This window comes from Procambarus clarkii, chromosome 66 (genome assembly GCF_040958095.1).
Source record: "Procambarus clarkii isolate CNS0578487 chromosome 66, FALCON_Pclarkii_2.0, whole genome shotgun sequence".
NCBI classification, from domain to species: domain Eukaryota; kingdom Metazoa; phylum Arthropoda; class Malacostraca; order Decapoda; family Cambaridae; genus Procambarus; species Procambarus clarkii.
This window is the reverse complement of record NC_091215.1, coordinates 981,522-1,000,364: the sequence shown is the minus strand read 5'-3', so window position 1 is coordinate 1,000,364 and position 18,843 is coordinate 981,522. Positions and strand designations below refer to the sequence as shown.

Sequence of the window (18,843 nt, the reverse complement as noted above, 5' to 3'; positions counted from 1 at the left end):
AAAAAGCGAGAGTAACGCCTGTCCAAAAATGTGGTGATCTCACAGATGTTAACAACTACAGACCTATATCAATCCTGCCAAACTTGTCAAAAATTTTTGAAAAACTAATCTATAAGCAGCTTTACTCATATCTAGCCAAACTCAATATACTTAGCCCTTGCCAATATGGCTTCAGGCCCCAAAAAAGCACTAACGATGCACTTATTAGTATGCTTAACTCGATTCATACAGCTCTTGATAAAAATGAGTTCTCTGTTGGGTTATTTGTGGACTTGCGTAAAGCTTTCGATACTGTCAACCACCAAAACCTTCTTCTTAAATTACATCATTATGGTGTCAGAGGACACTCCCTACAATACCTCAAATCCTACCTTACTGACAGGCTCCAATGTGTTTCTGTGAATAATACAATTTCTCCCACCCTACCCATCAACATTGGTGTTCCCCAGGGCAGCATACTTGGCCCTCTCCTCTTTCTCATCTACATTAATGACCTTCCAAATGCCTCCCAACACCTCAAACCAATTCTATTTGCTGACGACACAACCTTCATTTACTCCAGTCCTGATCCCCTTGCTCTAAATGCCACAGAAAATACTGAGCTAAATAAAGTCCATCTGTGGCTAACTGCCAACAAACTCACCCTTAACATTGACAAAACTTTCTATATTCTGTTTGGCAATAAATCCTCTAATCAAATAAATCTCAAAATAAACAATACCCAAATTTGTAACAAATTAGATGGCAAATTCCCTGGCATTCTCATTGACCACAAGCTGAATTTCCAGGGACACATTCTAAACATATCAAAAAAAGTTTCAAAAAACTGTGGGCATTCTTTCTAAGATCAGATATTATGTACCACGCCCTGCCCTGGTGACTCTCTATTACTCCCTTATCTATCCATATCTCAACTATGGTATTTGTGCTTGGGGCTCTACTACCCAAAATCACTTACGTCCTCTAATTACTCAACACAAAGCTGCTATTAGGACAATATCCAATTCTGGCCCCAGACATCACTCGGTACCCCTACTCAAATCTCTGAATATGTTAGACATTAAGTCACTGCACATTCTCTCATGTGTATTATACATATATAAAACGCTAAACTATAATGCCAATCCTGAACTCAAAAGCTTCATAGAAGGTTGTAACAGAACCCATGAGCACCACACCAGAAATAAATACAGTTTTGATATTCCTAGAGTACGACTTAATCAAACCAGAAATGCTCTACAAATCAAGGGGCCCAGAATGTGGAATGACCTTCCCAACCATGTTAAAGACTGTACCTCTCTCAACCAGTTTAAGTTAAAAACGAAGCTATACCTAATAAATTCACTGTAACCTACCTTACCCCTCTGTTGTCAACACATGTATGTTTTTTTTTTTTTCAAATCAACGCTGTTTGAATGTAATTTTCTGTAATAATTTTTAATTGTATTTGTGCTACTTTTTCAACAATGTTCCCCCCTCTTTTACCTCTATTTTTATTTGTACTCAACACATTTTATTCTTTTTACCCATTAGTTTTAAGCTTTAGTCATTAATGTTTTTCCTGCCCGAAACGCTTTGCGTAATAGTGGCTTTAGGCATTGTATGTACTAGCTCTATCTATAAAGCCAACAAACTTTGTAAAATCTCTTTATGTATGTACCTTACCTAAATAAAAATTATTATTATTATTATATATTATATGTAGAGAGAGAGACCCCGACGTTGGCGACCGTTGACAGGATATCAAGAACGGTTACTTATACTTATACTGACAACTAAGGTATTGACATTGGCATAGACATAGACATTGGCGATCCTGCCAGGTGTCCGGGATAAAGATCTGGTGTACACTGTTACTCGCCCCTCGTATTCCCCGACAATATTTATATACATGCGGCCATGGCAGGCGGACACGTGGAGGATGCTCCATTGTTTTCTGAGCCATTACCTAGTGACATCCTGACGTCACCGTGCCTAGCCTTCACAGGGTGCTGTGTGAATGTCCTGGGAAGGTGCAAGAGTGGCGGGAAGTGCCTAGAGTGAACCAGGGATGAGATGTTGTTGTGCGGTTAGGCGAGGGGTTGGGGAGGTCACCCGTGTGCCACCCAGTATATATAGAAATTTGTTAGGGGGAAAGAAAAACCTAAATCAGCATTCATTTTTAGAGTTACTCGAGCTCACAGTGTGTTTGATTTCAGGTATATATTTCATTCACCATTGTGCAGTGATATACTAGGAAACTGTACTAGTGTTTAAGTGTCACACTAACCCCCTTCCCCCACTCAAGCCGAGGGGTGTCCGGTCACAGCCACCCCCCTTCTCCGCCTGTCTCACCGCACCACTGTACATCCTGCCACCACACCACTCCGCCCACCCTGCGCCCGAGCAGCTCCCACCCACCCATTCACCGCCCACACAGTGCTTGTTGCAGAGATGTGTTACCCTCCATGCACTCAGACATGTCACAGGTCACAGCAAGCATTCAGGTTCCTACCAAAAGGGAGGGAGACACAAGTACTCACATAAGTGGTGAGTGCGATGGACAGCTAACAACCTTCCCCCCATCTTACATTACACACGTGTCCACCCTCCCACGCCACGCCCGCCCAGGGCCCGCCGATGTCTCAGCTCGCCCGGGTATGGAGGGGACTGCTACAACTAACCTGGAACCCCTTAGTCAAGAACACGGTCCTGGGAACAATGAACCCAGACGTTCACCCAGAGATGCAAATAGAGGTGCACCCAGACAACCCAGAGGAACGTGTCGAGTTTGTGACGAATCTCACAGCCTTAGAATCGATGGAACCCTACGCGAACACAACGGTTGTGAGGGTTCATGGACAGAACCGTGTAGAGAGAGAAGGCCCACAGATCATCCAGGCAGCCCCACATATCCCAGCAAAATTCATGTTATCTAATGACCTGGAGACAATCAAAGCATCCACCACCAGAACTCTTCCCCACATTCCAAAAGCAGCACGCCCAATTGCAGCAGGGAAATATACAGATCTTAGGAAAGTGAACGAATGGTCTGCAAACCTTAATGCCGCGGCCACCATCAAAGCATGGCATAATTTGCACCTGTTTGGCAATATTTGCTTAGGCGTACCTGCAAGAGGAGGCAAGTCACTAACCTCATCTGTCACTAGGGCAATAAATAATTTCCCCAGAGCTGACAACTTGATCCCCATCCCTCCTCAACGCAAAAGCTGACTTGGTTGACCGAAGAGTTCCAATGACAATTTTAAGCTAGGGAACACAAGTTACCCCCAAAAATTAATAGGGTAACACAATAGGGACAATTCGGTCTCTGACCAGTGAAGACACAATCACACCTAGAAATGCTGCTACTGCCGGAAGCACCCTCCCAGAGTACCATGGGAACCCACTACTCAGAACACAAATGTCCTAGACACAGGACCTCTTTTCATCCAAGCGTCAGAGGTGTACCAATCTATCATGTCATTACTGCCAGGCTCAGCATGGGGATACACTGGAGTAAAACCTCAGCATTTCAAGGAGATGGCAAACCCAGTTCTCGGCTAAATTGCTGAGCCACTACTGTCAAAGGTCACGAAGTTTGTCAACAATTGCCTCACTGAGCTGATTCCAGATAGTTATACCCATCTTCTTCTTCTTCTTCTACTTCTTCTCCGGAAAATCCCTTTTTGCCCTTAAGAAGAAGGATGGTGGAATCAGACCCATTGCCGTGGGTAACACACTTCGGTGCCTCGTTGCCAAGGCAGCTATCAGAAACATCAGCATGGAAGCTGCAACGAAGCTTCGACCCCATCAACTAGGTATTAGTGTTCCCCCATGGCTATGAAGCAGCGGCTCATGCAGCACGAGCCTATATTAGGCACCTCCCAGAAAATAATTAACTAATTAAATTAGACTTTAAAAATGCCTTCAACCAGGTAAAAAGAGATGTGGTACTGGAAGCACAATTATTTGCATGTTTCCATTGTGTAGGCAACACTCCACTTAGGAATGATTTGTTAAACAGGTGGAGTAGTGGATTTCCAAACACTTCACACAATGCATTGAGTATGTCATAGGTGACGCCATCTTCACCAGGTGCTGTATATTTACCCTTTTTCATAGCCCCCTTTACTTCCTGGGCTGTGATTGGTACCCCATACTCGTCATCACTAGATTGTGCTTTTGTTATCCTAATCCTTCTGTCATTATGTCGCAGGAGCTGTTCCCTGCTTACTTCTGCAGGGAGGGAGGAGGAGGAGGATGCATCACTCCATTTGTGTATTAGTTCTTTAGCCTTACCCTGAGGGCCTTTGTGAGCCGCAGGCCGGGCTCTGTCCCTTTAGCTATCTGAATTTTTGCCCAAACTTGTCTTGCAGATGTTTCCCGTCCAATAGAGCTAGTGAATTCAAGTCATTGTCTTTCCCGCTCTCTAATCTTCTTTTCCCTGGCTACTTGACACACAGTTTTAAATAGCACTTGGTTACTTTCAGTAGGATGCCTCCGGAACTCTCTACTCATGCTCCTAACATTTGCATTGAGCATCTTTATGTAATCGTTCTCATGCCATTTTATTTTCTTCTTCTGGGGGTTACTGCGCCCAAGCGTACGGCGCGGAACTCGGAGACAGTGCTCTATTTGGTTATTAAGGTCATCAATAAATGTATCAATGTCTGGGATTTGGTATTCCGTGAACCAGTCACTCATCCTGTTTATGAAGTGCGGCCTCATATCCAGTTCGAGTGATAATCTTTTTCTTTTATTCGTCTCTTTCCTTCTCTTGTTCATGTCGATGGTGGTAATCAGTGCCCAGTGGTCACTACATAAACTGTGTACGATGTGTGTACTGGCATCCGTGTCCTGTGCATTCAGCAGGAGAGCATAGTCTAATCTTTTTCCTCTGAGATGAGTTGGCTGTTCATCACCCACGACCCTGAGGTTTTCACTTCCCCTGACAAAGAGTGACAGTTTCCGTCCAATGACATTGGGCTAATGACAGTTGGCATCAAAGCGTAGGTGCCTGGCATTTAGGTCACCGACCAGCAGGGTAGTTTAATGGGTTCACTTCTTGTGATCTTTCCCTTAGTTCACTTGCATTGCTTGTGATTCCATCTATGTGTACTAACCTAATTGTGCTTGCGGGGGTTGAGCTCTGGCTCTTTGGTCCCGCCTCTAAACTGTCAATCAACAGGTGTACAGGTTCCTGAGCCTGTTGGGCTCTATCATATCTACACTTGAAACTGTGTATGGAGTCTGCCTCCACCACATCACTTCTTAATGCATTCAATTTGTCAACCACTTTGACACTGAAAAAGTTCTTTCTAATATCTCTGTGGCTCATTTGGGCACTCAGTTTCTACCTGTGTCTCCAAATTTGGTCTTATCCTTGACTAGATATGGACTCCATGCTGGGGCTGTATACTCCAGGATTGGCCTAACATATGTGGTATACAAAGTTCTGAATGATTCCTTACACAAGTTTCTGAATGCCGTTAGTATGTTGGCCAGCCTGGCATATGCCGCTGCTGTTATCCGCTTGATATGTGCTGCAAGAGACAGGTCTGGCGTGATATCAACCCCCAAGTCTTTTTCCTTCTCTGACTCCTGAAGAATTTCCTCTCCCAGATGATACCTTGTATCTGGCCTCCTGCTCCCTACACCTATCTTCATTACATTACATTTGGTTGGGTTAAACTCTAACAACCATTTGTTCGACCATTCCTTCAGCTTGTCTGGGTCTTCTTGAAGCCTCAAACAGTCCTCTTCTGTTTTAATCCTTCTCATAATTATAGCATTGTCCGCAAACATTGAGAGAAATGAATCGATACCCTCCGGGAGATCATTTACATATATCAGAAACAAGATAGGACCGAGTACAGAGCCCTGTGGGACTCCACTGGTGACTTCACGCCAATCGGCGGTCACACCCCTCAACGTAACTCTCTGCTTCCTATTGCTTAGAAAGTCCCTTATCCACTGGAGCACCTTACCAGCTACACCTGCCTGTCTCTCCAGCTTATGTACCAGCTTCTTATGCGGTACTGTGTTAAAGGCTTTCCGACAATCCAAGAAAATGCAGTCCGCTCTGTGTGTGTGTGTGTTTGGTCCCGCCTCTCAACCGTCAATCAACAAGTGTACAGATTCCTGAGCCTATTGGGCTCTATCATATCTACACTTGAAACTGTGTATGGAGTCAGCCTCCACCACATCACTTCCTAATGCATTCCATTTGTCAACCACTCTGATACTAAAAAAGTTCTTTCTAATATCTCTGTGGCTCATTTGGGAACTCAGTTTCCACTTGTGTCCCCTTGTGCGTGTTCCCCTTGTGTTAAATAGACTGTCTTCTTCTACCCTATCAATTTCCTTCAGAATCTTGAATGTGGTGATCATGTCCCCCCTAACTCTTCTGTCTTCCAGCGAAGTGAGTTTTAATTCCCGTAGTCTCTCCTCGTAGCTCATACCTCTCAGCTCGGGTACTAGTCTGGTGGCAAACCTTTGAACGTTTTCCAGTTTAGTCTTATCCTTGACTAGATATGGACTCCATGCTGGGGCTGCATACTCCAGGATTGGCCTGACATATGTGGTATACAAAGTTCTGAATGATTCTTTACACAAGTTTCTGAATGCCGTTCGTATGTTGGCCAGCCTGGCATATGCCGCTGATGTTATCCGCTTGATATGTGCTGCAGGAGACAGGTCTGGCGTGATATCAACCCCCAAGTCTTTTTCCTTCTCTGACTCCTGAAGAATTTCCTCTCCCAGATGATACTTTGTAACTGGCCTCCTGCTCCCTACACCTATCTTCATTACATTACATTTGGTTGGGTTAAACTCTAACAACCATTTGTTCGACCATTCCTTCAGCTTGTCTAGGTCTTCTTGAAGCCTCAAACAGTCCTCTTCTGTTTTAATCCTTCTCATAATTTTAGCATTGTCAGCAAACATTGAGAGAAATGAATCGATACCCTCCGGGAGATCATTTACATATATCAGAAACAAGATAGGACCGAGTACAGAGCCCTGTGGGACTCCACTGGTGACTTCACGCAAATCGGCAGTCACACCCCTCAACGTAACTCTCTGATTCCTATTGCTTAGAAAGTCCCTTATCCACTGGAGCACCTTACCAGCTACACCTGCCTGTCTCTCCAGCTTATGTACCAGCTTCTTATGCGGTACTGTGTTAAAGGCTTTCCGACAATCCAAGAAAATGCAGTCCGCCCTGTGTGTGTGTGTGTGTGTGTGTGTGTGTGTGTACTCACCTAGTTGTGGTTGCGGGGGTTGAGCTCTGGCTCTTTGGTCCCGCCTCTCAACCGTCAATCAACAGGTGTACAGATTCCTGAGCCTATCAGGCTCTGTCATATCTACACTTGAAACTGTGTATGGAGTCAGCCTCCACCACTTCACCCCCTAATGCATTCCATTTGTCAACCACCCTGTCACTAAAAAAGTTCTTTCTAATATCTCTGTGGCTCATTTGGGCACTCAGTTTCCACCTGTGTCCCCTTGTGCGTGTTCCCCTTGTGTTAAATAGACTGTCTTCATCTACCCTATCAATTTCCTTCAGAATCTTGAATGTGGTGATCATGTCCCCCCTAACTCTTCTGTCTTCCAGCGAAGTGAGTTTTAATTCCCGTAGTCTCTCCTCGTAGCTCATACCTCTCAGCTCAACCTGTCCTCTTAAAAAGAACGTCAACATTTGCCGTTTGACTCTACGGCTGTTTTTGGACGTTATTTTGTGTAAAACTACGTCTATTTTCGCTTCCATGGACTATCTCTTGTTATACAATGAAATACCACACTCTTATTATTCTATAACTCACTGACTATGCTCTGATATTTGTTCTTCAAGTAAAAATATATATATTTTTGCCTTAATTAGGCCATAATCCAGAAAATTCCAGCCTATCGATCTTTATATTTAGGAAAACATCTAATAAATTTGGAAATGAATTTTTCGTTCGCCGACAGTTGCCTGTTACTATTTAACCCTCTATGCTTTAATGTCGCTGGTCATTGTGACTTTCCCAAGATTTATATATGTTTTGTAGTAGCATTTAGTCAGACTACAGTAATTTAACTAATGGGAAACCTCTATAGTTGTCGTAAATTAATAATAATCATTTATCAAATAATAAATTAGCAAACATATGCAACATTTTATGTTACGACTTTTCGGGTAGGCCGTTCTGTTTGTTTACAACCCCAATGGTTCAAAATACACAATACTTTTAATATATAAGTGACTAAGTATGCTCTAATATATGGTCCTCAATGAAAATTATCGTTTTTTTTTTGTTAATTTGTCCATAATAAATAAGATTCCTTACTGTTGATCTTTATATTAAGAAAAACATCTAAACAAATTGGTATTGTGTTTTCGTTCAGATAAAGTTTCCAGATACTATTTCCTAGTTATCAATTAATGTAGGTGGTTATTTTAATTCGCGGCTACCAGGGGCTTTCTCCCATTATACAATATAAATGTACTCACTAACTATTCTCTGGTATCTGTTCTTCAAGTAAAATTACCTATTTTTTTGTTTAATTAGTCCATAATTCACAAAATTCCTTCAGGTCGATCTTTATATTTAGAAAAACATCTAATCAATTTGGAATTTAATTTTTCGTTCACCTACAGTTACCTGCTATTATTTCATTGTTATATTTTATGTCGCTGGTCATTACAATTTTCCAAGAATTTAAACAGCTAAACAGCAAGTACCATCTTGTTAGAGTACAGGAATTTACCTATGGAGAACCTCGATAGCTGCCGAAAATTATTAATGAATATATATGTAATTTAAAATAATGAATTATATACCATTTCTTATGTTACGTCTTTGGCGGGTAGGCCGTTCTGCGGGTTTACAACCGAATTGTTTAAAAATCACACTATTTTAAATGTATGAGTCACTAGTATGCTCTGATATATGTTCTGCAATGAAAATAAAGATTGTTTTGTTGTTAATTACTCCATAAATGTGTAATGTGTTAATTCAGTCTAAAATCTTTTTGCAACGTTTATATGCGATATACGTAGCTGGAAACTACCTAATATTTAAAAATAATAGGTACAACATTCTATTAATATATAATGTTGAAATAAATATCACACAAAGTCTGTATATCTGTTTTTAGATGTCTTATAAATTTTTTTTTAAAATAGTATTAATGATGTTTGTGAATCTTGAGTAAAAATTATGTTAATTATTATTAATCTAATTGTTATTATTTTAAGTAAAAGAATTGCAAGTATTCGCATAACCACGGGATCTCTGTTTGTGTATGAATGCACGGATTTGTTTTTGTTATGAGAGGGACGCCTTAGAAAGCATGGTGTAGGCCACCTGTGGCTCGCATCCGATCCCACGATCGTCGTCGCCCCTAAATCAACACAACAGGTATTTAGTATTTACGATTATAATAAGTAATATTTCTTTTATAATAATATTGCAGCAGGTGGTGTAGTGGTAGGACACTCGCCTGGCGTTCCGCGAGCGCTATGTCATGGGTTCGTATCCTGGCCGGGGAGGATTTACTGGGCGCAATTCCTTAACTGTAGCCTCTGTTTAACGCAACAGTAAAATGTGTACTTGGATGAAAAAACGATTCTTCGCGGCGGGGATCGTATTCCAGGGACCTGCCCAAAACGCTACTCGTACTAGTGGCTGTACAAGAATGTAACAACTCTTGTATATATCTCAGGTTAGGGGCTAGGCATTTACACTCTTAGGTCAGCAAACTAGCTAGAAGGTTAGACTATTAGACTCCACATGGCAATCGGGGCCCTGCATAATTCAGCTTATCCTAACCTAGCCCAGCTTAAACCATCTTAGCATAGTTCATTCTAGCTGTGCATAGTGCTTGCACAGCCTTGCTTATCCTAGTTTACCTCTTCCTAGCCTACCGTAGCCAAGCCTATCCCAGTATACACTTACCTAGTCTTGCCTAGCCTAACCCTGCCTTGCTTTTAAACATGACCAGTCCTTCCTACCCTAGCCAAGCCCTGACCAGCTTAGCCAAGCCAATCATTGCCTAGATTTAGCATAGCCTTGCCTTTTTATTAATATATAGAGGGTACCACCTCTGGTTGAGTATGTAGGAACCCTCCACTTACAGGGTTGAGGGTTCCATATATATATATATATATATATATATATATATATATATATATATATATATATATATATATATATATATATATATATATATATATATATGCGGAAAATCCACAGAGAAATATGAAATGAGGTGAACGTTTCGGCTTTGTTAAAGCCTTTGTCAACACCAGACTGACCACGGGATCAGTTAGATCAGTTGTGTTAGGTCAGTCTGGTGTTGACAAAGGCTTTAACAAAGCCGAAACGTTCACCTCATTTCATATTTCTCTGTGGATTTTCCGCATATATATATATATATATATATAATATAAATAATGTGTGTGTAAACATGCCACGTGTGTGTAAATCACAAAAATTAACACTTGATGAAAAATGTGAGTGTCAGACCACGGAGGAAGAATTGAAACAGGAATTTCCTTAAGTACTTTCATATATTAATACATCTTCAGAAGGAATAATTTTTATATAAATTAAATTAAAAAAAATCATTCCTCCATGGTCTGACACACACACATATATATATATATATATATATATATATATATATATATATATATATATATATATATATATATATATATATATATATATATATATATATATATATATATGTCGTACCTAGTAGCCAGAACTCACTTCTCAGCCTACTATTCAAGGCCCGATTTGCCTAATAAGCCAAGTTTTCCTGAATTAATATATTTACTATAATTTTTTTCTTATGAAATGATAAAGCAACCCTTTTCTCTATGTATGAGGTCAATTTTTTTTTATTGGAGTTAAAATTAACGTAGATATATGACCGAACCTAACCAACCCTACCTAACCTAACCTAACCTATATTTATAGGTAAGGTTAGGTTAGTTAGCCAAAAAAAGCTAGGTTAGGTTAGGTTAGGTAGGTTAGGTAGACGAAAAAACATTAATTTATGAAAACTTGCCTTATTAGGCAAATCGGGCCTTGAATAGTAGGCTGAGAAGTGCGTTCTGGCTATTAGGTACGACATATATATATATATATATATATATATATATATATATATATAAAATGTGTGTGTGTGTGTACTCACCTAGTTGTGCTTGCGGTGGTTGAGCTCTGGCTCTTTGTCCCGTATGTATGTATTCATATATATATATATATATATATATATATATATATATATATATATATAATATTTTATATATCCTGCCTGAAATACTGCGTGTACTAGTGGCTTTACAAGATAGTTCTTATAAAGATAGCATTTTATGCCCGAAACACTTTGCGTAATAGTGGCTTTAGGCATTGTATGTACTAGCTATACCTATAAGTCAAACAATCCTTGTAAATATTTATTGTATGTATGTACCTTACCTAAATAAAATTGTATTGTATAAAATTGTATTGTATTGTATTGTATTGTGGTTATTCTCTATATCTGGTTCACCTAACAGTAAATAAGTACCTGGGAGTTAGACAGCTGCAATGGGCTGCTTCCTAGGGATGTGTGTGTGTGTTTGTATTCTTGTTGAATTTTACAAAGTAGGAAGAGATGTTTGTAAAAAAAAAAAAATCAAATATTTTTGAAAGTATAAGTAGATTTGATATTTTTCTGTAATTGTTTATGTCTGCTGTCTCGCCTCCTTTATAAAATGGCATCATTCTTGCTTTTTTAAGGATATCAGGAAAAGTAAGGCACTCCAGAGATTTGTTGACTCCTTCCTAGTGTTGCCTAGCCCAGCCCAGCCTTGACAAGGCAGGCTGGGGCATCCTAGCCTCACGCAGCTTAGCCCCCACCTACATGTAGCATCCCAGTCCATCCTAAGTGATCATTACCTTACTGGCTGTGTTTTCTCTTCAGCCCTGAATGTAATGTGGTGGAACATAAGCAGATACATATCAGGTCTTAGAGAATCTGTACTTCATACATTTCTTAATAATGTCTCACAAATATTTAAATAATTAAAAAAAAATTGTATAATAACTTCATATTATTCTTGCAATTTATTTTTGCATTTTTTTTTATACAAAATTTACATTTTAAAAGATTACCTCTATTTTTAGATTGATGACTTGAAGACTACAGTGCCATCCACAGCAAATCATGGTCTTAAAATATCTCCTAGCAATGACGAGACCAATTTTCACAGAGATCAAATTTTTGCTAAGCAGTAGTCACAGGTAAATATATATTATATATATAATATTATATATATAATATTATATATATAAAATTAACTTCTTCATTGCTCAAAGCACCTTTAGACATTCTGAGAGTTGTACTATTTTATTAATTAATTAATTAGGCTATATTTTAATGTTTTGTAATGTTTTCATTACTTTTTTTGTTTTGAAATATAAATTGTTGAGTTTTGAAACATTTTGACATTAACTATACCTGAATATTTATAAACAAAAAAATACCAGAACTATGTCCTTGACAATTGCACTAAGAAGTCTTTGCCAAAATCAGGTGCTCAGTGCAGTAGTTAAAAACTTAAAAGTTGTACCACCTCTGGTGCAAGATTAGGGACCCATAGCCTCAGAGAAGAAAATAGAGAGTACTCAGAGAAGGCCTTGAATAATAGGCAGGCTGTTTGTGTGTGTTTCGACGGTAAGCTTGCTGACACTAAGTGTAGTTACAGGATTAGAGCTACGCTCGTGGTGTCCCGTCTACCCAGCACTCTTTGTCACATAATGCTTTGAAACTACTGACGGTCTTGGCCGCCACCACCTTCTCACTTAACTTGTTCTAACCGTGTACCACTCTGTATGCGAAAGGAAATTTTTTTATATTTCTTTGGCATCTTTGTTTAGTTAGTTTAAATCTATGACCTTTTGTTCTTGAAGTTCCAGGTCTCGGGAAATCTTTCCTATCGATTTTATCAATTCCTGTTATTATTTTGTACATAGTGATTTTATCGCCTCTTTTTGTTGTCTTCTAGTTTTGGCATATATAATGCCTCTGACCTCTCCACATAGCTCTTGCCCTTTAGTTCTGGGAGCCACTTAGTAGCATGTCTTTGCACCTTTTCCAGTTTGTTGATGTGCTTCTTAAGATATGGGCACCACACAACCGCTGCATATTCTAGCCTTGGCCGAAAAAAACTCGTGAACAATTTCTTTAGTATTTCGCCATCCATGTATTTAAACGAAATTCTGAAGTTAGAAAGCGTGGCATAGGCTCCATACACAACGTTCTTTATGTGGGCCTCAAGTGATAGTTTTCTATCTAGAATCAACCCTAGACCTCTTTCTTTTATCAGAATTATATAAAGATTTCTCACATAATTTGTAGGTTGTGTGGGATCTATGTTCTATTCCACATTCCATAACATGGCATTTATTCACATTAAATTTCATTTGCCAAGTGGTGCTCCATATATTTATTTTGTCCAGGTTTTCTTGAAGGGCATGACAATCATCTAAATTTCTTATCCATCCCATTATCTTAGCATCATCAGCAAACATGTTTATATAATTCTGTATTCCAACTGGTAGATCATTTATGTAGACAATGAACATTTCTGGTGCATGTACTGTGGTACTCCACTTGTGACACTTCTCCAGTCCGATTGCCTCTGATTACTGCCCTCATTTTTCTATCAGTCAGAAAATTTTTCATCCATGTTAGAAGCTTACCTGTCACCCATCCAAAATTTTCTAGTTTCCAGAACAACCTCTTATGTGGAACTCTGTCGAAAGCCTTTTTTATGTCTAGATAGATGCAGTCGACCCAACTACCTTTTTCCTTTAAAATCTCTGTGGCTCAATCATAGAAACTGAGTAAATTCGATACACAGGATCTTCCAGATCGAAAACAATACTGTCTGTGTGATATTATATAATTCCTCTCCAGGTGTTCTACCCATTTAGTTTTTATTATTTTTTTTCAATCTTTTCACTGTTACACTTGTCAATGATTCAGGTCTATAACTGAGAGGGGTGGGGTCTTCCCTGTTGCCACTTTTGTAGATTGGAACTATGTTAGCCTTTTTCCACATGTTTGCTATGACTCCTATACACAGGGATGCCTGAAAGATCAGGTGAAGTGAAAGGCTGAGCTCAGGTGCACATTCTCTCAGAACCCATGGTGAAACTCCATCTGGACCAACTGCTTTGTTCTTACTTAGCTCCTTTAGCATATTTTCCACTTCATCTCTAGACACCTCTATACGCTCTATGATGTTCTCAGAAATTCTTATTGTGTCTGGTTCTCTTAAGATTTCATTTTGTATAAACACACTTTGGAACTTTTGGTTTAATGTTTCACACATTGCATTATCATTTTCTGTGAATCTGTTTCCTATTTTCAACCTCTGGATATTATCCTTTACCTGCAATTTGTTGTTTATGAATTTGTAGAATAGGCCCAGTTCTGTTTTACATTTATCCATTATCCCTTTTTAAAAATTTCTTTCTGCCTCTTCCCCTTACTGCTGTATAGTTGTTTCTCGCATCTTTGTATCGCTGGTATGATTGGGGGTTTGGCTTCTTTCTATGTTGATACCTGCTTGATGGGGTTCTGCTCTTCTACTCCCCAAGCCCGGCCCGAGGCCAGGCTCGACTTGTGAGAGTTTGGTCCACCAGGCTGTTGCTTGGAGCGGCCCGCAGGGCCACATACCCACCACAGCCCGGCTGATCCGGAACTTCTCTTAGAAAACAGTCCAGTTTTCTCCTGAAGATGTCCACGGTTGTTCCGGCAATATTTCTTATAGTCGCTGGGAGGACGTTGAACAACCGCGGACCTCTGATGTTTATACAGTGCTCTCTTATTGTGCCTGTGGCACCTCTGCTCTTTACTGGTTCAATCTTGCATTTTTTTCCATATCGTTCACTCCAGTACGTTGTTATTTTACTGTGTAGATTTGGGACCTGGCCCTCCAGTATCTTCCATGTGTATATTATTTGGTATCTCTCTCGTCTCCTTTCTAGAGAGTACATTTGGAGAGCTTTGAGACGATCCCAATAATTTAGGTGTTTTATCTCGTCTATGCGTGCCGTATATGTTCTCTGTATTCCCTCTATTTCAGCAATCTCTCCTGCTCTGAAGGGGGAAGTGAATACTGAGCAGTACTCGAGACGGGACAACATAAGTGACTTGAAGAGTACAACCATTGTGATGGGATCCCTGGATTTGAAAGTTCTCGTAATCCATCCGATCATTTTTCTGGCTGACGCAATATTTGCTTGGTTATGCTCCCTAAACATTAGATCGTCGGACATCATTATTCCCAAATCCTTGACATGCTGTTTTTCTACTATGGGAAGATTCGATTGTGTTTTGTACCCTGTATTATGTTTCAGATCCTCATTTTTGCCATACCTGAAATTTATCACTGTTAAACATCATGTTATTTTCTGCTGCCCAATCGAAAACTTTGTTGACATCTGCTTGTAGTTTTTCAATGTCTTTCATTCCATTTTTGTGTCTTTTGGTCTGTGGCCCTCTCTCAATTTCTGTTGAACCAATCCTGTTTTCTGGCCCTGCATCTCTGTTTTGGTATGAATGTTTGTGTGCCTTCATTGTATATTTTGCAAAATTTGGCATACATTTAATTTACTTCCCTGTCTAGCAACAAGTCTGCCTAATTACTTATTAAAAAAAAATTGAAGTTCCCCATAGTGACCTCTCTCTCTTGAAATCAAGTTTATCAACTGTTTCAATGTCCCCATTTTCTGTGTGTGTGTGTTTGGAGGCTAAGCTTGCTGATACCATGTGTGTGTGTGTTTGGAGGCTAAGCTTGCTGATACCATGTGTGTGTGTGTGTGTTTGGAGGCTAAGCTTGCTGATACCATGTGTGTGTGTGTTTGGAGGCTAAGCTTGCTGATACCATGTGTGTGTGTGTTTGGAGGCTAAGCTTGCTGATACCATGTGTGTGTGTGTGTGTTTGGAGGCTAAGCTTGCTGATACCATGTGTGTGTGTGTGTGTTTGGAGGCTAAGCTTGCTGATACCATGTGTGTGTGTGTTTGGAGGCTAAGCTTGCTGATACCATGTGTGTCTGTGTTTGGAGGCTAAGCTTGCTGATACCATGTGTGTGTGTGTGTTTGGAGGCTAAGCTTGCTGATACCATGTGTGTGTGTGTGTTTGGAGGCTAAGCTTGCTGATACCGTTTGTGTGTGTGTGTGTGTGTGTGTGTGTGTGTGTGTTTAGAGGCTAAGCTTGCTGATACCATGTGTGTATTTGGAGGCTAAGCTTGCTGATACCATGTGTGTGTGTGTTTGGAGGCTAAGCTTGCTGATACCATGTGTGTGTGTGTGTTTGGAGGCTAAGCTTGCTGATACCATGTGTGTGTGTGTGTTTGGAGGCTAAGCTTGCTGATACCGTTTGTGTGTGTGTGTGTGTGTGTTTAGAGGCTAAGCTTGCTGATACCATGTGTGTATTTGGAGGCTAAGCTTGCTGATACCATGTGTGTGTGTGTTTGGAGGCTAAGCTTGCTGATACCATGTGTGTGTGTGTGTTTGGAGGCTAAGTTTGCTGATACCATGTGTGTGTGTGTGTTTGGAGGCTAAGTTTGCTAACACCGTGTGTGTACTCACCTGTTTAAATAATAATAGGGGTGTGTACCACCTCTGGTGCAATTGTAGGGACCCACAGCCTTGAAGAAAATAGAGTATTCAGAGAAGACCTTGTGGATTCTCACTGAACACTAACCTTTTCTTCTCCTATCACCCCTCTTATTTTGTTTTATGCTGTATTCTATTATATATCATATAAATACATAGCCAAATTGCAATATTTATTATGTCTATACAAAAAGAAGACATCCACTTTATTTTTTTTCTCTCCTTTGTTTCTATGTGGATTTTGTTGTGACTAATGATTCTCCTCCTTCCCATCAACAGGTCTTCCTCACTGGGCTTGCTCGGCTTTTGTGTTACTGTGAGGGTGCCATCATCGTTTACCCTTCAAGACTGACTCATGCTGGCATTGCATTTGTGGACTTCCCTTCACAGTAAACAGTCCTTCTCCATATGGTGATTGTCCAGGGCAAGCAGGGTGTGACTGCCATCTTGGAGAAGCAGGGTCTTTTAATATGAAGAATCTTCCGTCTTCTCTACTTACGCCAGCTTGTGCCGGCCTTGCATTCTTGTTACTTCATGGCCCTTGGGCCTTTTTTATTTATTTTACATAATAAATTTTTTGATTAATACCCGTGTTTCACAAGAGATCCTTAACATTTTAAGCACCAATTGTATTGACTAATGTACGTCTTGTAACCTTTAAGACATAAATAGACAAGACATAGATAAATGAGTGAATAATACTGAGTGACTAGGTTAGGGCGAGGAACATAGTACAGTGTCTGGCTTTGGAAGAATGCCTTCTGTTTTAGAAACCTTATTGCCATGATCATAATCGTATGGGTTAAAAAGCATTTGTTGTCACTCCTACACTGTGGCTTGTTGAGCTTGAAACCTTTGCTCCTTGTTCGTGTTACATCTGACCTTTTGAAGAAATTGTATGAATCAATATCCTCCAAATTGTTCAGTATTTTAAAGGTTTCGCTCTATTACTCTCTCATTTGCATATATCTAAGCATATAGATTAGATATAGATTTAGATTAGATTTTTTAGTCAGGTAAAGGTACATACATTGCAGATGAGTTACAAAGGGAAAGATAATGACTAGTGTTCACTAGCTCTATTGGAAGAGAAACGTCTGCAAGACAAGTGTGGGCAAAAATTAAGGTAGCTAAGGGGAGCAGAGCCCGGCCTGCGGCTCACAACGACCCCCAGGGTAAGGCTGAAGAACTAATACACAAGTGGAGTGATGCAGCATCATCCTCCTCCCTCCCTGCAGAAGTAAGCAGGGAACAGCTCCTCCGACATAATGACAGAAGGATTAGGATAACAAGAGCACAATCTAGTGATGACGAGTATGGGGAACCAATTACAGCCAAGGAAGTAAAGGGGGCTATGAAAAGGGTAAAAGTACAGCACCTGGTGAAGATGGCGTCACCTACGACATACTCAATGCACTGTGTGAAGTGTCTGGCAATCCACTACTCCACCTGTTTAACAAGTCATTCCTATGTGGAGTGTTGCCCACACAATGGAAACATGCAATAATGGTCCCAATACCGAAACCCAATGACCCTGGCAATTATAGACCTATCAGTCTCATGTAATGCACTTGGAAGATGCTTGAAAGGATCATCCTAAACCGACTATTGCACAAAATAGGCAGGTTAGGGGAGGGGTCAATGGATTTGTTAAAGGACGGAGGACAGCAAACTATAGTTAATTACCTTGCTAATGATACAGCTAAGTACTCCCAATAAACTCGCACCTCGGGGCAAAATTTTAAAATTTAAAATACAATACCTAAAGTCACTAATACGCATAGAGTTTCGGGCAAGTATATACGAAGTAAAACCCAAACAAAGAACTGACTCCGTAGGACCCATAAAAGATGAGACTAACAATTTTAAGTTGTATCATAAAAGGGCGGCAAACACTCTCAATGAATACCTAACATCAGTGTTTACACTAGAAAGCTTGAATGACATCCCATCACCAACACAAATGTTTGTCGGAGGTAAGGAGAATGAATTAAGAGAAATACCAATTACACGCGACACAATCAGGAAGAGCATTGACAAACTAAAAGACTCAGAAGCCCAAAGTGTAAATGGATTTAAGCCCCAAGTCGTAAAGGAACTGGCAAATTAATTGGGTGGTTGTAGGTCTCAAATTCTCAAAGTTTAGTCTCAAAGAGGGAATCAAAACAGAGCCACACACAGAAACTATTTGGA

General features: G+C 40.1%; 1 long non-coding RNA gene across 1 annotated transcript; it reads left to right on the top strand.

Moving 5' to 3' along the window:
• Positions 1-9,277: 9,277 nt before the first annotated feature.
• Positions 9,278-17,237, top strand: LOC138355090 (uncharacterized). Its single transcript, XR_011223817.1, has 4 exons — positions 9,278-9,386; positions 12,147-12,263; positions 15,116-15,231; positions 16,930-17,237. It is a non-coding gene; the product is annotated as an uncharacterized lncRNA (long non-coding RNA).
• Positions 17,238-18,843: the final 1,606 nt, after the last annotated feature.